Genomic DNA, 14,305 nt, shown 5'->3' on the forward strand with positions numbered 1-14,305 from the left:
GTTTTATCTGCCCCTTGTCTATCTTTTGTTAACACGTGCATGTTATTTAAAACGTCAAACAATTTTTATCATATCGATGGAGTCATCACGAACTTGGTACATTAAAGTTTAGATTAAAGTGGAGCCAAATTCGTCCGAGGATAAGAGCTATGCATGAGGGAGATAATCCTTAATTTTGAAATGAATTTCTAAATTTTATCACAGCAATTAAATATACATCCGTATTTTCAAGCTAGTAACGAAGTACTTAGCTAATGGGCTGTAGAGACCCTCGGGGACTAACAGTACACCAGCAGAGGCCTCGATCCAGGGGTCATAATGTAAAACTTATACGGTACCAATTTTGATGCACCAGATGCGCATTTCGACAAATAATGTCTCTTCAGTGATGCTCAACCGAAATGATTGAAATCCGAAATAACTATGAAGTTTTAGAGCTAAATATAGCCAAAAACAGCGTGCCAAAAAAGTGGAGCCAAATTCGTCCAAGGATATATCTAATTCAGCTTCTAACCATTGCACCTTTAATTTGGTATATAATCCATTTGATTCTACATAGTGACCGTACCTGACCTGAACGCACAGCCAGTTTTGTTGATGTTTTTATTGTAACGGATATGAATTCGGTTTTCGCTTCACCGATGTGCTTAAACTTTACCGAATGAAAATACTCAAAGTATTTTAGGAGATAATGCCAGTTCAACGAGTCTATTCCATCAGTTTTAGAGTAGTGTTTTTGCCGAGATCGGTCCATTTTGGCCAGGTTTTTCAATATACCTCATTAATTTATTTCCAACCTCTTTATATATTGTAATAGCCCTGGTTTGACAGATGTGCTTAAACTTTACCGAATGAAAATACTCAAAGTATTTTAGGAATTAGTGCCAGTTCAACGAGTCTATTCCATCAGTTTTAGAGTAGTATTTTTGTCGAGATCGGTCCATTTCGGCCAGGTTTTCCATTATACGTTATTAATTTAGTTCCAATATTTATATATATTCTAATAGTCTTCGTTTCACAAATGTGCCTAAACTTCACCGAATGAAAATACTCAAGGTATTTTAGGAGATAGTGCCAGTTCAACGAGTCTATTCCATCAGTTTTAAAGTAGTATTTTTGTCAAGATCGGTTCATTTCGGCCAGGTTTTTCAATATACCTCATGAATTTATTTCCAATAATTTTGTGTATTCTAATAGCCCTGGTTTTACAGATGTGCGGAAACTTTACCGAATGAAAATACTCAAAGTATTTTAGGAGATAATGCTAGTTCAACGAGTCTATTTCATTAGTTTTGGAGTAGTATTTTTGTCGAGATCGGTCCATTTTGGCCAGGTTTTTCAATATACATCATTAATTTATTTCCAATATTTTTTTTTATATTCTAATAGTCTTGGCCTCACCGATGTGCTTAAACTTTAAGGAATGAAAATACTCAAAGTATTTTAGGAGATAGTGCCAGTTCAACGAGTCTATTCCATCAGTTTTAAAGTAGTATTTTTGTCGAGATCGGTCCATTTCGGCCAGGTTTTTCAATATACCTCATGAATTTATTTCCAATAATTTTATGTATTCTAATAGCCCTGGTTTTACAGATGTGCGGAAACTTTACCGAATGAAAATACTCAAAGTATTTTAGGAGATAATGCCAGTTCAACGAGTCTATTTCATTAGTTTTGGAGTAGTGTTTTTGTCGAGATCGGTCCATTTCGGCCAGGTTTTTCAATATACCTCATGAATTTATTTCCAACCTCTTTATATATTGTAATAGCCCTGGTTTGACAGATGTGCTTAAACTTTACCGAATGAAAATACTCAAAGTATTTTAGGAATTAGTGCCAGTTCAACGAGTCTATTCCATCAGTTTTAGAGTAGTATTTTTGTCGAGATCGGTCCATTTTGGCCAGGTTTTTCAATATACATCATTAATTTATTTCCAATATTTTTTTTTATATTCTAATAGTCTTGGCCTCACCGATGTGTTTAAACTTTACCGAATGAAAATACTCAAAGTATTTTAGGAGATAATGCCAGTTCAACGAGTCTATTCCATCAGTTTTAAAGTAATATTTTTGTCGAGATCGGTTCATTTCGGCCAGGTTTTTCAATATACCTCATTAATTTATTTCCAATCATTTTATGTATTCTAATAACCCTGGTTTCACAGATGTGCGGAAACTTTACCGAATGAAAATACTCAAAGTATTTTAGGAGATAGTGCCAGTTCAACGAGTCTATTCCATCAGTTTTAAAGTAGTATTTTTGTCGAGATCGGTCCATTTCGGCCAGGTTTTCCAATACACCTCATTAATTTAATTCCAATCTTTTGATATATTCTAATAGTCTGGGCCTCACAGATGTGCAGAAACTTTACCGAATGAAAACACTCAAAGTATTTTAGGAGATAGTGCCAGTTCAACGAGTCTATTCCATCAGTTTTAAAGTAGTATTTTTGTCGAGATCGGTCCATTTCGGCCAGGTTTTCCAATACACCTCATTAATTTAATTCCAATCTTTTGATATATTCTAATAGTCTGGGCCTCACAGATGTGCAGAAACTTTACCGAATGAAAACACTCAAAGTATTTTAGGAGATAGTGCCAGTTCAACGAGTCTATTCCATCAGTTTTAAAGTAGTATTTTTGTCGAGATCGGTCCATTTCGGCCAAGTTTTCCAATACACCTCATGAATTTATTTTCAATAATTTTATGTATTCTAATAGCCCTGGTTTTACAGATGTGCGGAAACTTTACCGAATGAAAATACTCAAAGTATTTTAGGAGATAATGCCAGTTCAACGAGTCTATTTCATTAGTTTTGGAGTAGTGTTTTTGTCGAGATCGGTCCATTTCGGCCAGGTTTTCCAATACACCTCATTAATTCAATTCCAATTTTTTTTATATATTCTAATAGTCTGGGCCTCACAGATGTGCAGAAACTTTACCGAATGAAAATACTCAAAGTATTTTAGGAGATAATGCCAGTTCAACGAGTCTATTCCATCAGTTTTAGAGTAGTATTTTTGTCGAGATCGGTCCATTCCGGCCAGGTTTTTCAATATACATCATTAATTTATTTCAAATATTTTTTTTATATTCTAATAGTCTTCGCCTCAACGATGTGCTTAAACTTTACTGAATGAAAATACTGAAAGTATTTTAGGAGATAATGCCAGTTCAACGAGTCTATTCCATCAGTTTTAAAGTAGTATTTTTGTCGAGATCGGTCCATTTCGGCCAGTTTTTTCAATATACCTCATTAATTAATTTCCAATAATTTTATATATTCTAATAGTTTTCGCTTCACCGATGTGCTTAACCTTTACCGAATGAAAATACTCAAAGTATTTTAGGAGATAATGCCAGTTCAACGAGTCTATTCCATCAGTTTTAGAGTAGTGTTTTTGCCGAGATCGGTCCATTTTGGCCAGGTTTTTCAATATACCTCATTAATTTATTTCCAACCTCTTTATATATTGTAATAGCCCTGGTTTGACAGATGTGCTTAAACTTTACCGAATGAAAATACTCAAAGTATTTTAGGAATTAGTGCCATTTCAACGAGTCTATTCCATCAGTTTTAGAGTAGTATTTTTGTCGAGATCGGTCCATTTCGGCCAGGTTTAATAGTCTTCGTTTCACAAATGTGCCTAAACTTCACCGAATGAAAATACTCAAGGTATTTTAGGAGATAGTGCCAGTTCAACGAGTCTATTCGTTCAGTTTTAAAGTAGTATTTTTGTCAAGATCGGTCCATTTCGGCCAGGTTTTTCAATATACCTCATGAATTTATTTCCAATAATTTTATGTATTCTAATAGCCCTGGTTTTACAGATGTGCGGAAACTTTACCGAATGAAAATACTCAAAGTATTTTAGGAGATAATGCTAGTTCAACGAGTCTATTTCATTAGTTTTGGAGTAGTATTTTTGTCGAGATCGGTCCATTTTGGCCAGGTTTTTCAATATACATCATTAATTTATTTCCAATATTTTTTTTTATATTCTAATAGTCTTGGCCTCACCGATGTGCTTAAACTTTACCGAATGAAAATACTCAAAGTATTTTAGGAGATAGTGCCAGTTCAACGAGTCTATTCCATGAGTTTTAAAGTAGTATTTTTGTCGAGATCGGTCCATTTCGGCCAGTTTTTTCAATATACCTCATTAATTTATTTCCAATAATTTTATGTATTCTAATAGCCCTGGTTTTACAGATGTGCTTAAACTTTACCGAATGAAAATACTCAAAGTATTTTAGGAGATAATGCCAGTTCAACGAGTCTATTCCATCAGTTTTAGAGTAGTGTTTTTGTCGAGATCGGTCCATTTCGGCCAGGTTTTTCAATATACCTCATGAATTTATTTCCAGCCTCTTTATATATTGTAATAGCCCTGGTTTTACAGATGTGCTTAAACTTTACCGAATGAAAATACTCAAAGTATTTTAGGAATTAGTGCCAGTTCAACGAGTCTATTCCATCAGTTTTAGAGTAGTATTTTTGTCGAGATCGGTCCATTTCGGCCAGGTTTTTCATTATACGTTATTAATTTACTTCCAATATTTATATATATTCTAATAGTCTTCGTTTCACAAATGTGCTTAAACTTCACCGAATGAAAATACTCAAGGTATTTTAGCAGATAATGCTAGTTCAACGAGTCTATTTCATCAGTTTTGGAGTAGTATTTTTGTCGAGATCGGTCCATTTTGGCCAGGTTTTTCAATATACATCATTAATTTATTTCCAATATTTTTTTTATATTCTAATAGTCTTGGCCTCACCGATGTGTTTAAACTTTACCGAATGAAAATACTCAAAGTATTTTAGGAGATAATGCCAGTTCAACGAGTCTATTCCATCAGTTTTAAAGTAATATTTTTGTCGAGATCGGTTCATTTCGGCCAGGTTTTTCAATATACCTCATTAATTTATTTCCAATCATTTTATGTATTCTAATAACCCTGGTTTCACAGATGTGCGGAAACTTTACCGAATGAAAATACTCAAAGTATTTTAGGAGATAGTGCCAGTTCAACGAGTCTATTCCATCAGTTTTAAAGTAGTATTTTTGTCGAGATCGGTCCATTTCGGCCAGGTTTTCCAATACACCTCATTAATTTAATTCCAATCTTTTTATGTATTCTAATAACCCTGGTTTTACAGATGTGCTTAAACTTTACTGAATGAAAATACTGAAAGTATTTTAGGAGATAATGCCAGTTCAACGAGTCTATTCCATCAGTTTTAGAGTAGTATTTTTGTCGAGATCGGTCCATTCCGGCCAGGTTTTTCAATATACATCATTAATTTATTTCAAATATTTTTTTTTATATTCTAATAGTCTTGGCCTCAGCGATGTGCTTAAACTTTACTGAATGAAAATACTGAAAGTATTTTAGGAGATAATGCCAGTTCAACGAGTCTATTCCATCAGTTTTAAAGTAGTATTTTTGTCGAGATCGGTCCATTTCGACAAGTTTTTTCAATATACCTCATTAATTTATTTCCAATAATTTTATGTATTCTAATAGGCCTGGTTTTACAGATGTGCGGAAACTTTACCGAATGAAAATACTCAAAGTATTTTAGGAGATAATGCCAGTTCAACGAGTGTATTCCATCAGTTTTAGAGTAGTGTTTTTGTCGAGATCGGTCCATTTCGGCCAGGTTTTTCAATATACCTCATGAATTTATTTCCAACCTCTTTATATATTGTAATAGCCCTGGTTTGACAGATGTGCTTAAACTTTACCGAATGAAAATACTCAAAGTATTTTAGGAGATAATGCCACTTCAACGAGTCTATTCCATCAGTTTTAGAATAGTATTTTTGTCGAGATCGGTCCATTTCTACCAGGTTTTTCAATATAACCCATTAATTTATTTCCAACCTCTTTATATATTTTAATAGCCCTGGTTTCATAGATGTGTGGAAACATTACCGAATGAAAATACTCAAAATATTTTAGGAGATAATGCCAGTTCAACGAGTCTATTTCATCAGTTTTAGAGTAGTATTTTTGTCGAGATCGGTCTATTTCAGCCGGGTTTTTCAATATACCTCATTAATTCATTTCCAATATTTTTATATACTGTAATAGCCCTGGTTTCACATATGTGCAGAAACTTTACCGAATGAAAATACTCAAAGTATTTTAGGAGATAGTACCAGTTCAACGAGTCTATTCCATCACTTTTACAGTAGTATTTTTGTAGAGATCGGTCAATTTCGGCCAGGTTTTTCAATATCCTTCATTAATTTATTTCCAATCTTTTTATATATTTTACTAGCCCCAGTTTCACATTTGTGCGTAAACTTTACCGAATGAAAATACTCAAAGTATTTGAGGAAATAGTGCCAGTTTAACGAGTCTATTCCATCACTTTTAGAGTAGTATTTTTGTCGAGCTCGGTTCATTCCGGGCAGGTTTTTCAATATACCTCATTAATTTATTTCCAATCTTTTTTTATATTGTAATATCCCTGGTTTCACATCTGTGCGGAAACTTTACCGAAGAAAAATACTCAAAGTATTTTAGGACAAAGTGCAAGTTCAACGAGTCTATTCCATCGGTTTTAGAGTAGTATTTTTGTCGAGATCGGTCCATTCCGGCCAGGTTTTTCAATATACCTCATTAGTTTACTTCCAATCTTTTTATATATTGTAATAGCCCTGGTTTCACGGATGTGCGGACACTTTACCGAATGAAAATGCTCAAAGTATTTGAGTAGATAGTGCCAGTTCAACGAGACTATTTCATCAGTTTTAGAGTAGTATTTTTGTCGAGATCGGTCCATTTCGGCCAGGTTTTTCAATATACCTCATTAGTTTATTTCCAATCTTTTTATATATTGTAATAGCCCTGGTTTCACAGATGTGCGGAAACTTTACCAAAGGAAAATACTCAAAATATTTTAGGAAATACTGCCAGTTCAACGACTGTATTCCATCACTTCTAGAGTAGTATTTTTGTCGAGATTCGTCCATTCCGGCCAGGTTTTTCAATATACCTCATTAATTTATTTCCAATCTTTTTATATATTGTAATAGCACTGGTTTCACAGATGTGCAGAAACTTTACCGAATGAAAATACTCAAAGTATTTTAGGAGATAATGCCAGTTCAACGAGTCTATTCCATCAGTTTTAGAGTAGTATTTTTGTCGAGATCGGTCCATTCCGGCCAGGTTTTTCAATATACATCATTAATTTATTTCAAATATTTTTTTTATATTCTAATAGTCTTGGCCTCAACGATGTGCTTAAACTTTACTGAATGAAAATACTGAAAGTATTTTAGGAGATAATGCCAGTTCAACGAGTCTATTCCATCAGTTTTAAAGTAGTATTTTTGTCGAGATCGGTCCATTTCGGCCAATTTTTTCAATATACCTCATTAATTTATTTCCAATAATTTTATGTATTCTAATAGCCCTGGTTTTACAGATGTGCGGAAACTTTACCGAATGAAAATACTCAAAGTATTTTAGGAGATAATGCCAGTTCAACGAGTCTATTCCATCAGTTTTAGAGTAGTGTTTTTGTCGAGATCGGTCCATTTCGGCCAGGTTTTTCAATATACCTCATTAATTTATTTCCAACCTCTTTATATATTGTAATAGCCCTGGTTTGACAGATGTGCTTAAACTTTACCGAATGAAAATACTCAAAGTATTTTAGGAATTAGTGCCAGTTCAACGAGTCTATTCCATCAGTTTTAGAGTAGTATTTTTGTCGAGATCGGTCCATTTCGGCCAGGTTTTTCATTATACGTTATTAATTTACTTCCAATATTTATATATATTCTAATAGTCTTCGTTTCACAAATGTGCTTAAACTTCACCGAATGAAAATACTCAAGGTATTTTAGGAGATAGTGCCAGTTCAACGAGTCTATTCCATCAGTTTTAAAGTAGTATTTTTGTCGAGATCGGTCCATTTCGGCCAAGTTTTCCAATACACCTCATTAATTTAGTTCAAATCTTTTTATATATTCTAATAGTCTTGGCCTCACAGATGTGCAGAAACTTTACCGAATGAAAATACTCAAAGTATTTTAGGAGATAATGCCAGTTCAACGAGTCTATTCCATCAGGTTTAGAGTAGTGTTTTTGTCGAGATCGGTCCATTTCGGCCAGGTTTTTCAACATACCTCATTAATTTATTTCCAACCTCTTTATATATTGTAATAGCCCTGGTTTTACAGATGTGCTTAAACTTTACCGAATGAAAATACTCAAAGTATTTTAGGAATTAGTGCCAGTTCAACGAGTCTATTCCATCAGTTTTAGAGTAGTATTTTTGTCGAGAGCGGTTCATTCCGGCCAGGTTTTTCAATATACATCATTAATTTATTTCCAATATTTTTTTATATTCTAATAGCCCTGGTTTCACAACTGTGCGGAAACTTTACCGAATGAAAATACTCAAAGCATTTTAGGAGATAGCGCCAGTTCAACGAGTCTATTTCATGAGTTTTAAAGTAGTATTTTTGTCGAGAGCGGTCCATTTCGGCCTGGTTTTTCAATATACCTTATTAATTTAGTTCCAATATTTTTATATATTCTAATAGTCTTGGTTTCACAGATGTGCGGAACCTTTACCGATGAAAATACTCAAAGTATTTTAGGAGATAATGCCAGTTCAACGAGACTATTTCATCAGTTTTAGAGTAGTATTTTTGTCGAGATCGGTCCATTTCGGCCAGGTTTTTCAATATACCTCATTAGTTTATTTCCAATCTTTTTATATATTGTAATAGCCCTGGTTTCACAGATGTGCGGAAACTTTACCAAAGGAAAATACTCAAAATATTTTAGGAAATACTGCCAGTTCAACGACTGTATTCCATCACTTCTAGAGTAGTATTTTTGTCGAGATTCGTCCATTCCGGCCAGGTTTTTCAATATACCTCATTAATTTATTTCCAATCTTTTTATATATTGTAATAGCACTGGTTTCACAAATGTGCGGAAACTTTACCGAATGAAAATACTCAAAGTATTTTAGGAGATAGTGCCAGTTCAACGAGTTTATTTCATCACTTTCAGAGTAGTATTTTTGTCGAGATTCGTCCATTCCGGCCAGGTTTTTCAATATACCTCATTAATTTATTTCCAATCTTTTTATACATTCGAATAGCCCTGGTTTTAGAGATTTGCAGAAACTTTACGGAATGAAAATACTCAAAGTATTTGAGGACATAGTGCCCGTTCAACGAGTCTATTCCATCACTTTTAGAGTAGTATTTTTGTCGAGATCGGTACATTTCGGCCATTTTTTTCAAAATTCTTCATTAATTTATTTCCAATGTTTTTATATATCCTAATAGCCCTGGTTTCACAGATGTGCAGAAACTTTACCGAATGAAAATACTCAAAGTATTTGAGGAGATAGTGCCAGTTCAACGAGTCTATTCCATCGGTTTTAGAGTACGTGGGTACGTTAAGGCAGGTTATGAAAATTTTTACTGGGATAAAATCCGCGAAACAATATGACGTCATAATTGAAATAAGTATATCACTAAGTATATATTAAATTCCGATTTTATTTTTTATTTAAGTTTTATTTATGAATAAAATAAACCATGCAGCTACCAAGATCCAACGAAATTCGAAATGCTATACTGCTGTTGTGTAATTTCTGTCTGATCGATATGAAAGTAAACTGATGACGTCATGACTATACATCGAGTGACGTTGACACATGCAAGGAATTTGTTTATGTGTGTCATGCAAATATCGACAACATGTAGAGTATTTGAAATATATGACATGTGATATATGGAATATATATGTGAAATGCTGAGAATTTATTGATATTAAGAAGATATGTTGATATCATTCATTGACAACTTTGTTTAACGGGGAAAACATTCCATTTAGCATGTCGATCCGATTTCCTTTGTCACAGACTGAAATAAAACTGCAGAAGTAGCACATTAGCCCGCATACTTTTAGAGACTTTTTATACACCGTTTGAACGGTCAGAAACTAATGTACACGGCAATTACTGATAGAATCCTCTGTTAAGAAAACTTTTAAAGAAAACTACATAGCATAATGCAAAATGTAAAACATGAGCTAGATGGTTTCGTGTTTAAATGTTCAATAATTATTTCTTATTGAAAGTGGTAGGATTCTATCAGTAATTCTGATATACTATGGGTATTTTACCGTCATTATCGCCAGTTAGACCAATATTTGAATCTTGGGATAATGTATTACTTTTACATTTTCTATTAAGGTACCTCCATGATCTATTTATAACAGTCATGCAATGACGTCATACGGAAGCGCATGTTTGTCATGTTGTTATGATATAAAATGTTCTCATGTAAACAACCAAAATAGTTTTTAAGAGTTAGTAGCTCGCTCTCTCTATGTAAGACATATTTTAAAACTTATGCAGTTTACGTGCATAAATGAAGCATGACCTGCCTTAACATACCCGCGTAGTATTTTTGTTGAGCTCGGTCCATTCCGGCCAGGTTTTTCAATATACCTCATTAATTTATTACCAATATTTTTATATACATGTATTTTAATAGCCCTCGTTTTACAAATGTGGGGAAATTTCACCGAATGAAAATACTCAAAGTATTTTAGGAGATAGTGCCAGTTCAACGAGTCTATTTCAAAAATTGTAATGAACAGTTACATGGATGATTTCTGTATGATTTGTGTACACGTTTTAAAACGTCATATTATCCAGTCAGACTTTAGTCTTATTTATTTGTTTTAACCAGTATTTAGTCTTCTTAATGTGTTACCCCTGCTTTGAAGAAAGGCTAAATACGTACAACCCCTGACAGATTAGCGGGCCATTATCTGAAACACTAATCACCCGTGAGTATCAACTTGGTTTAATCTGTTAAGCGTAATGTACGGGCTCTTCTAGGATACCAAATTGACCAGATGCAGATTCCATTATAGTACCGAAAATTGAAGATTTTCACAAAACCAAAGATCTCACTCATATGAAATTTGAAATAATTAGCAATTTAAAAAAAATGTATAAATAAATTTAGGATTAATAAGTGATTGAAATAGCAGATTTCATCATTCTTCGTTCTAATGAAACCAATTTTGCGGAAATATCTTGATTTTATACAAAGTTATTTCAATTTAAAAGTACCACACGCGCCTCATATTTCACTGATAAAACAGGCAGAAATCACGATAGTCCCCAGGGGAAGTAAATCACCAGTTACGTCAGTAATCTTGCTCCGATCGCTATGTGCATGGGGTATACTGTTGATGAATGAAACGGGCACCTGTTGTGCAAATTTGACATTTTTTGATGAAGATTCAGTTGTCTTCAAGGTATCACACCGGTAATTGTCCAATCAAAATGAACTTTGTCAATTGTAGTTCCATATATTTAAAGAAATATTTTTTTCCTTGCGCGATTTTTCTCATTTTCTCTTCTTCTTTTCTCTTAATTTTTGCACCCCTGATTAGGAAATTTTGTGTAATTTGTAGAAATAACCAAGTGTATACAAAGGAACTATTTGCTGTTGCTAGCTGAGGCTACTTCCTGAGGTGTACTCCGGCTGTTTACACACATGTGAAAAACACGTGGATGTTTGCGGGTAATTTATTTTCGAAAATGCCGCGTAGGGTGGTGTTTTTCTGGTGTCGGCAGACGAGATAGGTAACATAGAACGTTTCTGACTGCGTTATTCGGCATCAATTCTGTAAACTGATATTTAATGAATTTTTTTCCTCTATAGTAATATATAGTGAAAATAATTACCGGTGTGATACCTCTATGTCGAGTGCGCGAAACATTCGAGGAGTTCCGATTGTCAAATGTTTATGCATTTATGGTCATGAACTGCAGTAAGAGTTATCTCTCTTTCTACGTAAACATTATATGTCAACTGAATCTTTCAATGTTAATTAATTTAGGAAAACTTTTACTCTGAACGCATAAATCTTATGCTGTCACGCATCTCAACGCATATTAGATTAAAAATCGTAAGGAATATGATTATTGCAAAGCAGGAGTGTGTGTGTGTGGGGGGGGGGGGGGGGGTATGGATTGCGTACTTTACACAAGTATTCAAATTTATGTCAAACTAGTTCTAATTGTAACGGGGACCGTTACATATGTTCCCCAAACCTCCCCCAATTAAAAAATGATGTTCTTGTGAATCTCTAGCAAAAAATCATTTTATTTTAGTCTTTAATTACATGTAGTACGTTCAATATGGTCATTTCAGTACCAAAAAATGAAAGAAAGCGTTGCACGCGCATACACGCGCACGCGTGTATGATTCCGAATTTTTGTTGATGTCGTTCAACAGGCATGCGTATCATATACCCACAGTGTGAATTTCATAACGTTTCCATCAAATATAAGGAAGTTATAGCGATTTTAAAATCGTCCAATCAGAATTCAGCACACTATTATTTTTCATATGTACAAATGATATACTATCATCCTATATAGGTTTTATATCGCTTCCTTTAATATTCTGATTTTCCACTTTTTGTACCAAAATTGCAATGCACGTGTGCGCGCGTGCATGCACGTGCAGACAAAATGACTATCACTATGCACATCTACAAACGCTATACTATCATCCTGGAAAGTTTCATATCGATCCCTTTTGTAGTTTCTGAGAACACTACCGGACAAAAAAGTACCGGAGAAAAATAATAATAATAATAACTAGACACGATCTCGTTGCGAGCAACGAGTAGGTCTTCCGTCCGATTTGTTGATGCACTCGGAGTTAAAAAAAGGGAAAAAAAAAGACAAATGAGTCCCAATTTAGTTTCCGACTTTAAGACACTTTAGATATAATCAATTTTTCATATCATAAGCTTCTGAAGCAAAGTTGCGGTGAAATTCGTTTGAAATTCGACTCTCCAGGCGAGCCATAAGGCCCGCGGGCCTATTTCTTGATGTCATTTGTTAGCCCTCTATAGACTCAACAACTTTAGTTCAATATGTCTTTACAAAATATTTACCTGTAAAAAGTTATTGAGATCGACCGATATCGACAAAAAATCGACTCTACAGGCGAGCCATTAGGACCATAGGCCTATTTCTTGATATCAATCGATAGATCTCGATAAACTGAACAACTTTTGTTCAATATGTCCTTACAAAATATTTACCAGTTACAAGTTTGTGAAATCGACTGATATCGACAAAAATCGACTCTACAGGCGAGCCATGAGGCCCACAGACCCATTTTTTGATATTGATCGATAGGTTATGACACATTGAACAACTTTTGTTCAATAATGCTTTTCAAAAAATATGTCGTTTTAAAGATATGAGGCGTCAAATATTTACGATTTTGGCCCTTAAAATCTCTAATTACGTAACATATGACCTACTTTTTGATTTGATAAGATCAAGCTCGTTGAGATGAACATTTCCGCTTCTACAACTTATTATAAAATATTAATAGTTTCTGAGATATTCTCAAAAACCTTTGGACCCTTCTGAACCCCTAATTTAAAGGGCCAGCCCGTTTTGCTTGATATCGTAAGAAAGGCCTTGTCATTTTAAACATTTTTTGCTCAACAAGTATTTAGAAATTCTTTACCGTTCTCGAGTTATCTCTACAAGAAATATTTAGGGGCCAAACTGTAGCTCCCTAACGGGGCCACATAGGGAAAAAACGAAATGTACATATTGTTTAGATTATCATTCTGAACAACTCTTGTTCAATAATGCTTTTCAAAATATTTGTCGTTTTCAAGATATGAGGCGTCAATTATTTATGATTTTGGCCCTTAAAATCCCTTATTACGTAACATATGACCTACTTTTTGATTTGATAAGAACAAGCTCGTTGAGATGAACATTTCCGCTTCAATGACTTATTACAAAATATTAATAGTTTCTGAGATATTCTCATAAACCTTTGGACCCTTCTGGGCCCCTAATTTAAAGGGTCAGCCCCTTTTGCTTGATATCGCAAGAAAGGTCATGACATTTCAAACATTTTTTGTTCAACAAGTATTTAGAAATTCTTTACCGTTCTCGAGTTATTTCTAGAAGTAATTTTTAGGGGCCAAACTGTAGCTCCCTAACGGGGCCACATAGGGTAAAAACGAAATATGCATATTGTTCAGATCATCATTCTGAACAACTTTTGTTCTTTATTGCTTTTCAAAATATTTGTCGTTTTCGAGATACAAGGGGTAAAAAATTTATGGTTTTGGCCCTTAAAATCCCTTATTACGTAACATATGACCTAAATGTTTATATGAATAGATTTGGATTGTTGAGATGAACATTTTTTGTTCTTTGACTTATACCAAAATATTAACGATTTT

This window comes from Ostrea edulis, chromosome 9 (assembly GCF_947568905.1).
Source record: "Ostrea edulis chromosome 9, xbOstEdul1.1, whole genome shotgun sequence".
NCBI lineage: Eukaryota > Metazoa > Mollusca > Bivalvia > Ostreida > Ostreidae > Ostrea > Ostrea edulis.